At 35.0% G+C, this 9,162-nt stretch overlaps 1 non-coding gene across 1 annotated transcript; it reads right to left on the bottom strand.

The window, feature by feature from the left end:
• Positions 1-455: 455 nt before the first annotated feature.
• Positions 456-562, bottom strand: LOC140885676 (small nucleolar RNA R71). The gene has a single exon (XR_012151095.1). It is a non-coding gene; the product is annotated as a small nucleolar RNA R71 (small nucleolar RNA).
• Between the last annotated feature and the right edge of the window lie 8,600 nt (positions 563-9,162).

Here is a 9,162-nt window from a genome sequence, read left to right as displayed (position 1 = left end):
TCGAGAAAACTGCTAAAGCTTTGAGAAAAGATAGAAGAGATTAGTTGCAACAAATGGCTGAAGAAAGGGAAAGAGCTGTCAATAATGCTCCGGTGCCGATCAGAGATCACTTTAGACCGGTGATCAATAATCATTACTCTGGGATAGCTCGGCAGAATATCACAGCAAATAATTTTGAGTTGAAGCCAGCTTTGATTAATATGGTGCAGCAAAATCAGTTCAGGGGTGCAGCTACTGAAGATCCAAATTTGCATCTGCGCACATTTCTGGAGATTGCTGACATAGTGAAAATTCATGGTGTTACTGAAGACACCATCAGACTACGATTGTTCCCGTTCTCTCTTAGGGACAATGCTCGTAGTTGGTTGCAGTCATTACCTCTTGGGAGCATCATTACATGGGAAGACATGACATCTAAATTTCTGGCTAAGTACTTTCCACCTGCCAAGTCTGCTCAACTGAAAATTGAGATAACAACTTTCAAACAGCAAGATCATGAGTTATTGTATGAAGCTTGGGAGCGCTACAAGGAATTGCTTAGGAAGTGTCCGAACCATAATTTTCCAGATTGGGAACAGATCGAATTATTCTACAATGGTTTGAATGGGTCAACTCGTATTTCTGTGGATGCTGCTGCTGGTGGTTCGATATTCTCTAAATTTCCTGCGGATGCATATGAGATGCTTGAACAGATGACTATTAAAAGTTATCAGTGGCCGAGCGAGAGATCTGCGATAAGAAAACCTGCTGGAATTCATGAGGTTGATGCATTCACTGCTTTGACTGCTCAGATGGCTACTATTTCTACACAGTTGGCTGCACTGACCAAAGAAAATCAAGTTTCTATTAAGACAGCATCACTGGCGACTGCCGTAAATTCTGCTGATGGATTTGAGAGTGTGGAGCAAGCTCAATATGTGAACAACAGAAATTACAACAACTATCGAGGTAATCCTATACCCAATCAATATCATCCTAGTTTGCTTAATCATGAGAATTTTTCATATGCAAATAATAATAATGTATTGAATCATCCACCGGGGTTCAATAATCAAAAGGATGAGGGTAGATCATCTTTGGAGGATTTGGTTGGTAATTTTATTTCTGAGTCCACAAAAATATTTGAGAGAACTGAGAATAGACTTGATAATATGGAGATACACTTGACCAATGTGGGTGCTTCTATGAAAAATCTTGAAATTCAAATTGGTCAACTTGCAAATGCCTTGACGAATCAGCAGAGAGGATCTTTTCCTAGCAACACTGAGGTGAATCCAATAGAGCAATGCAAGGCTGTTACTTTGAAAAGTGGTAAGGAAGTTGGGGAGATGAACCAAAAGTATTGGATGATGAGGATTGAGTTGAAGAGATTGGGGTTGAATTTGAAGAATCTGTCAGTAAAAATTCTAGCAAGTCTGCAGTTATGCCTGAGAAACCGCCTGTGCCAAAAACTGTTCTGCCATTTCCTCAGCGGTTCAAGAAAAAAACTTTGGATGATAAGTTTTCTAAGTTTCTTGACATCTTCAAGAAAATTCATATAAAAATTCCATTTGCCGATGCATTGGAGCAGATGCCACACTATGCAAAATTCATGAAGGATGTGATGGCAAGAAAGAGAAAGCTTGAAGAATTTGAGACGGTGAATTTGACTGAAGAGTGCAGCGCCATCCTGCAAAAGAAACTGCCACAAAAATTGAAAGATCCAGGGAGTTTTACTATTCCTTGTATTATTGGTGGTGCAACTGTTAATAAGGCATTATGTGATTTAGGTGCAAGTATTAATTTAATGCCTTTGTCTATTTTCAGGTCTTTGGAGCTTGGTGAGGTGAAACCAACCACGATTAATCTGCAGTTGGCTGACCGTTCTCTGACTTATCCTCGCGGTATTGTGGAGAATGTATTGGTAAAAGTAGATAAATTTATTTTTCCTGCTGACTTTGTAGTGCTTGACATGGAAGAAGCTCAAGATGTCCCTCTAATTTTGGGGCGAGCATTCTTGGCAACTGGAAGAGCTTTAATTGATGTGCAGGAGGGTAAATTAACTCTACGAGTTGGTGGTGAAGCGGTCACTTTTAATATTTATAAGACCACGAATTACCTAGATGAAGTACGTGCTTGTAATCACATTGATTTATTTGATTCTTCTGGGAATAATTTTGTTGTAGGAATAGAGTTGAAAAGTGGGCGAGATCCGAAGGTGAAAAATAAAGCTAAGTCCAAGATAATTTTTGAGTATGTTTGGAGGGTGAAAGAGAGGAACAAAACCTCCAATAAAGTGACAGAAATTGGCTAAAATCAGCTTCAAGTCGGGCTGAAGACTTTAAACCAAGCGCTTGTTGGGAGGCAACCCAAGTTTTTTTTTATTTTTGTTTTGTTTTAGTATTTTTAATTTTTTTAATTTATTTAAATTTTAATTTTTTTTGAGGGCATGTCTTGTTCACTCGCTAACATTGAATTTTCTACTCTAGGTCCTTGTAAAAAAATATCGAGTATCAATGTCCCTGCCCCAGAAATTATGATGGGCTATGACTACTGACGGTCATGGCACAGGTATGTGCATTCCTCCGTTCTTGTTTTTGAATTATCGTACATTGAGGACAATGCACATATTTAAGTTTGGGGGGTGTTTAAAAAATTTGAAAATTGTAAAATTTTTTGATGAGTTAGTTTGAGTTAGCATGATGTGTAATTGTGTTGGCCTATGATGAAAATAATTTTTGGTGTTAAAAGTGTTAATGTTAGCTATATTTTATCTTGAGTTCTCACTCATATTCACTATGCCTTGATTGTTGACACTCTAGTGATTAGATAAGCTTTGTGATTTTGTGAGTGAATTGGATGTTTTGATTCTTAACTTTGGTGATTTATACTTGAAACCGAGATAGACTTCTACAAGCTTAGAAATAATTTAGGCAAAATTTTTATTTAATGATGAAAAATTGCCAAAGCAACAAAGAATTTTTTTTACAACTCCATCCGGGCCTGGAAAGGGATTGAAATCCTAATCACCAATCCATGGCTAAGTTTGCTGATAAAATGGGGTTGATGCTCCATCCGGGCTATAGATGAGGGGATTGAAATCCGAATCTTATCTTTAGTTATAGCTAAGTCTACGGATAATTATTGGGGCTAAAATAAAACTGGGTGAAAAATCCAGCGATATTATGAAAAAAATATGATATAACTTGAAAATTCCTTTTGATCTTAGTGAGTAGAAGTTGAACTTGGTGGAGAGTGTTTTGAAACTAGAGAGCGGAATTGATGAATCTATGAAACAAACTTGTTACATTACTGTATCAAATACGAGGAGGATAGACAAGATTGGAAAATCATACACACACGAGAACTCTTGAGAAAATTAGCGGACTTGTGTATTGAATCTTGGAATATAAAAATTCGGAGGTCGACTATATTGCTCATTACTGTTTTTCTCGGGACTAGCAAAAGTCTAAGTTTGGGGGGATTTGATAAGTGCATTTTATGCATTTAATTTGCATATGATTTGACTTGGCTTTTGTGATGTATCGAGTAGATTTTATGCGTATTTGTTGTTGTTTTTGTGAGATGCAAGGATTGGAGGAAAAGTAACGAGAAGAGACGGAAAAAGTAATTACGGAGATGCAAGTTTACAAAATTACTGGAGCTGATAGATACATCCAAATCCGATCTCCACCGTTCACAATGAAGTTTGAGATATATAAAGCTGCTGTCAAAATTTCAGCTCAATCCGACGGCTAGAACTCAAGTTATGATTTTTTCAAGAATGCAGCGCGAGCTGGATGCGTTGTAGCACACCCGCGCCCGGAACCGGCGCACCCGCGCCCTGTAGCTCTTATTTTGAGAAAATTATCGGAGATCAGCGCCCCTGCACCCTAGGACAGCACACCCGCGCCCTGGAACCCAAAAACATGGCGCACCTCCGCCCGAGAGTAGCGCACCCGCGCCTGACCTGTCGTATTTTTGGAAACTTTTAGTCTCGAACTTTAAAAGGACTCTTTGGCATATATCAGATTATTATTGAGGGTTTTCATTAGTTTTTGAAGGCTAGAGACGGCTAGAGACCAAGGAAAAGGGAGAAGAAGCATTCTTGGCACGAAGACGGACGAAGCGACTACCGGAGACGGAGAAGCATCATCTACCTTCATTTTTATTTCATTTTTTCTCCTAATTTTTGAATGATGTTCAAGAACATGCTTTGTTTGATTCTTATTTTCATTATGAACTAATTCCTTTTTCTAGAGGGACGACGTAGCTTGACTTGAAACCATTTTTGATATTTTGATTGATATATTTGAATTATTCATTCAGTTTATTTGTGTTTTCCTGAATTGATTGCTTCAATTTACTGGCCATAGATTGAATGATATTTTATTTGGAATCTATCACTCGAGAGAGGAGATTTTGAATACGACATAGGAAAATACATCTTTGGTGTTTATATTGTTCGAGAGGCATATAACTCCATAGAAGTCATAGAAGAATTCTTGTGCTATTTACCAGATTTAATAATTGAACTTTGATAGAGATATTGAGTTTGCTATTGAATACGAATTTCTGCTTGACACTCGAGAGAGGTAGTAGAAAATAATAGGAATTCTTGGCTAATAAACTAGAAGAATTTATGATATAGATTTCTTTATGAATTAACTTGATGGATGGTTAAGTGATGCCAAACCTCTAGAATTTGTCTCTCATTGAATTTTTGTCTTGCGAACTCGTCGTTAATTAATTTTATTTATTGCAAATTTTAGTTTGATATAACTCAAATCATTCTCGTAGCTCTACATAGGATTAAGATTTGATTAGTTGCAAATATTCAATATAATATCATTTTATTCATTCTCTGTGGGATCGACTTGGACTCATTTTCTATATTAAAACTTGACACCGTGCACTTGCGGGCACAAAATTACGCAACATTATTATTATTATTATTATTATTATTATTATTATTATTATTATTATTATTATTATCGTCATCATCATCATCATCATCATCATCATCATCTTCTTCTTCTTCTTCTTCTTCTTTTTCTTACGATATTATTGTGATGTCCGGAGCTGATAAAAGGGCAGGAAGTGATCGCTGGTGCCAAGAGGTTTCACGGACAAGGAGCGGCTCTTGACAGGCTTCTAAGTGAAGTGATACATGAATGAACTTATTTCTTACCTGAATGAGAGAGATTATAAGATTGTGTAGATATGAGACTGCACAGTTGATGAGTGCTTAAAAGATTTTATATGTACTACTTATATCGAAAAGCTACATCTTCTTTTCGAAGCTCATCACATAAGAACTTTAAAGTTAAGCGTGCTTGACTTGTGTGATGAACTCCAATAGGATGGGTGACCCCTTGTGAAATTTCCTAGGATGAATATAAGTCAGGACATAAGCATACTGAAAAGAGTTTTGTCGATGCTAGCCCATTGGAGCAGTGCCCAATGGGATATCCAACGGCCCATCTTTTCTGCACGCGATATGTTTATATGAACATCTCGCGCTCATAAAAAGATGAGTCATTCCGTCAATGCTAGCATATGTACACGCTATAAAAAGATGAGCCGTTGGAGCTAATATATAACGACCCGCTCCGGAATCGCCTACTAATTATTACTTACGCATGAAATTAAAACTTTATACAAATATAATCAGAGAAATTGCGGAAAACATAAATAAAATATTAACAACCCAAAAAAATACAGCTGACAAACACTGGAACCTAATCAATATAACCCAATCGAAAATCAAGTACCGAAATAAAGTCTTACACTAGAAACTTCTGATGATCCCTGGTACCAAAGCCTCGGTCACTGATCAACCACTGATCTTACTCCTGGTCCACCTGGAAACCTGTCCCATCGAATGAGATGTCCGAGATAAAAGCATGGATGTGAGCGTTAACGTCCAGAACGCAAAGTACGAGTACACAATTCTATATAATTCATACACATAAAGTAATGAAGGTACACTGGGATCAAGATCTGAAATGTCATGCTCAGAACACAGATGCCTCCAGTATGCGCACGCTGCTCCGAAGATTCAGTGGGTGCCACACATACTGAACTCGATCTTGGACTATCACCGTCCTAGTATACCTCACACGTTGTCCTGTCGGTTCAGTGGGTGTCACACGGTACCCGATTGTACAAAAAAATCCTAGGGCTGAACGACCCTAAAAATCAACAAGATATCTCGAAAGAATACACAGGCTCAATATGATATGCCAATAGCGCATATAAATAATGATTAGTAATATCATGCTTCTCATGCCAGATAGTAATGCAACACATAAATATGCATATTCGTTGGCTATCTTATTCGGTACTTACTTACCTCAACTCACTGGCCTAACAGAACAATTGTCTAATTCAAGCCTACAAGTCAAAACAATGCCATATCACATATACTTATCTAAAAGTTTTAACTAGACTAATAGTTACTCCCAATAGCTACTAATAATCCAGACTTATATATGCGTCCGTCGTCAGCCCTCTGATGTCGAAGGTCATGGCCCAAGCACTGCTCCGTTACATGCCTCGTAGCCCCTTGCTAATGCCCGGCCCTCGAGAAGACAACTAAAACACTAAGAAATAGAAACTGGCTCAATACCTACACTTAAAACACGCACTAACTATTAGAAATCTCACCTCTAATAGGACCTTCCGATCGCCAGTTCGAATGTTCCGAACGCCCTTCGGAGCTCCCAGTCGTCATTCCGATCTCTCACTGCCAAACGCGTGTCCCTGATTGGATAAGACACTGCTGCCAACACAGTTCAAAGCTTCCGAACTGTCACCCATCCAATCACCCAATCAAAACTCATACCCTGATCTGACAATTGGATTCGGAACTTTCGATCGCGGGTTTGGAGTTTCCGAACTCACCCTCTGCTTCCGAACTACATCACTTATTTCGAACACTTCAGAACCACAGATCTTCCTAGCTCATAAGTTCGGACCTTCTGAACCACTTAAGTATTTGGAACCTACCAGACCATTTATGGACTCCTGAATCCGATTTTCTACTCAATAAACCCAAATTAGTATTTCTAGATCATGTTTTAATTATTCTAATATTCTTAGATTACTTAAACAAAAATCGGGTTACTACAGCTATCGAATATGTGACGTTACTATTATTATACTAGAAGTCTTGTAATTAACCAATTTTTAATTAATTGGTAAAGCTTGAGATAAAATTACGATTATTTATTAACTTAATTCACAACAAAATCAGAATTATTAGGAAAATTAGTCATTTTATATTATCCTTTTCTTTTCTTAGTCATTAGATGTTTTTTTATTTACCAAGATGACATACTTTGTCACATTTTATGTATTTTTATTTATGAAACTATCACTCACCTGTAAAATTGATGTATTTGTTATTTTTTAGTGACTATTTATTTATTAAAATATTATATCTTTTATATTTTTAAATTTTACAATTTATTTTTCTTTATTTTCTTTTTCTTAAAAAAATATGGACTTTACAAGCACACAACACATAAATGAGAGTACTAGTTATTATTATTATTTTATGAATTCGTGATTCATGATGTATTATTCTTCTGAATGGTATTGGTGGTGTGCTTCATTAGCAATGCTCGTTGGCCAACTAGTCCATTCCTTAACAAAAGAAAAAAGGGAAAAAAAAAAAAAAACCGTGCATATTGGAGATATTATGGTTGAAAATATGATATTATTATTATTATTTAAAGTTGAATATTGAATGTTGAATATTGATCATGAGTTGTAAAATATTGAAAATTAACGTGTGATGATGTAGATGATGATGTTTTAATTTTTAGACTAATCTCCAAATTAGATATATAAATAGGTCTCTCCATTTGTGTATAAAATTACAATTGAATTGAGAGAGAAAAATTTGTGAAGTGTAGAGTTTGATATATTTTGATTTTTGGAGTTTTTACTTTTTACCATAAATTTTTAATTTTTCACAACACTTTATCAGCACGATCGCTCGAAGGTTCTCTATAATTTTCGACACTCCAAAACACAAGGAGAAGACAAAAATATTCAACAAGTAAGAATATTTATTTTATTGTTTATATATTTTTACTATATATATATATATTAATATATAATTTTATGTTATTATATAAAAAGATGTCTATGATACCGACCTTATAATAACGTGATATGATATATATTTATTATGTATATATACTAACTATATTAATATATAATTTCATGTTATTATATAAAAATATGTCTATGACACCGATCTTATAATAACGTGATATGATATATATTATTGTGTATTTATATACTAACCATATTCGTATAATTTTATTTTATTATATAAAAGGATGTCTATGACACCGATCTTATAATAACGTGATAAAATATATATTATTGTGTATTTATATACTAACCATATTCGTATAATTTCATGTTATTATATAAAAGGATGTCTATGACATCGAATTTATAATATCGTGATATGATATATATTATTGGGTATTTATATATTAACCATATTCGTATAATCTCATATTATTATATAAAAGAATGTCTATGACACCGACCTTATAATAATGTGATATGATATGCATTATTATTTAATTATGATTATTATTATATGCATCACATGATTATCACAAATTATTAGTCAACACATAATCATTTTTTTCTTACCCCCAACAGTCACAAACGGTAACAAAACGGCTATTTTTTGCCCTATAAATATTATCACTCAAACACATTTTCAATCACACCAAAACTCACTCTTTCTCTAAATTATTTCTCCTCCTTTTTTTTCGAAGATGATGTCATTTCTAAGGCTATTTTTCATAACTATTATGATCATCATGCTCACGAGTCTTGTACTCACCGGCGATTATCCACCGCGCACTTTTTATCTATTTTTAAGCATACTTGTACTCGTCGTTTATCCATTACTTTGTATGGTCATATTAATGGAAATTAACTAATAAAATGCATTGTTATTTTTCTAGTACCACATGTCAAATTTGGCAAAAATTGAATTCGTTGTGCTCAATATCACTGGAAAGAATTATATGTCATGACTCTCGATGTAGAAATGCATCTTGAGTCATTGTGTCTAAGTGATACATACCATCAAAGAAAATAATATATCATCTTCACAAGAAAAAACAAAGTCTATGATTTTCTTAC

The sequence above is a fragment of the Henckelia pumila genome, chromosome 2, assembly GCF_033568475.1.
Source record: "Henckelia pumila isolate YLH828 chromosome 2, ASM3356847v2, whole genome shotgun sequence".
Lineage (NCBI taxonomy): Eukaryota > Viridiplantae > Streptophyta > Magnoliopsida > Lamiales > Gesneriaceae > Henckelia > Henckelia pumila.
The sequence above is the reverse complement of the archived record's forward strand: the minus strand, read 5'-3'. Positions and strand labels throughout refer to the sequence as shown.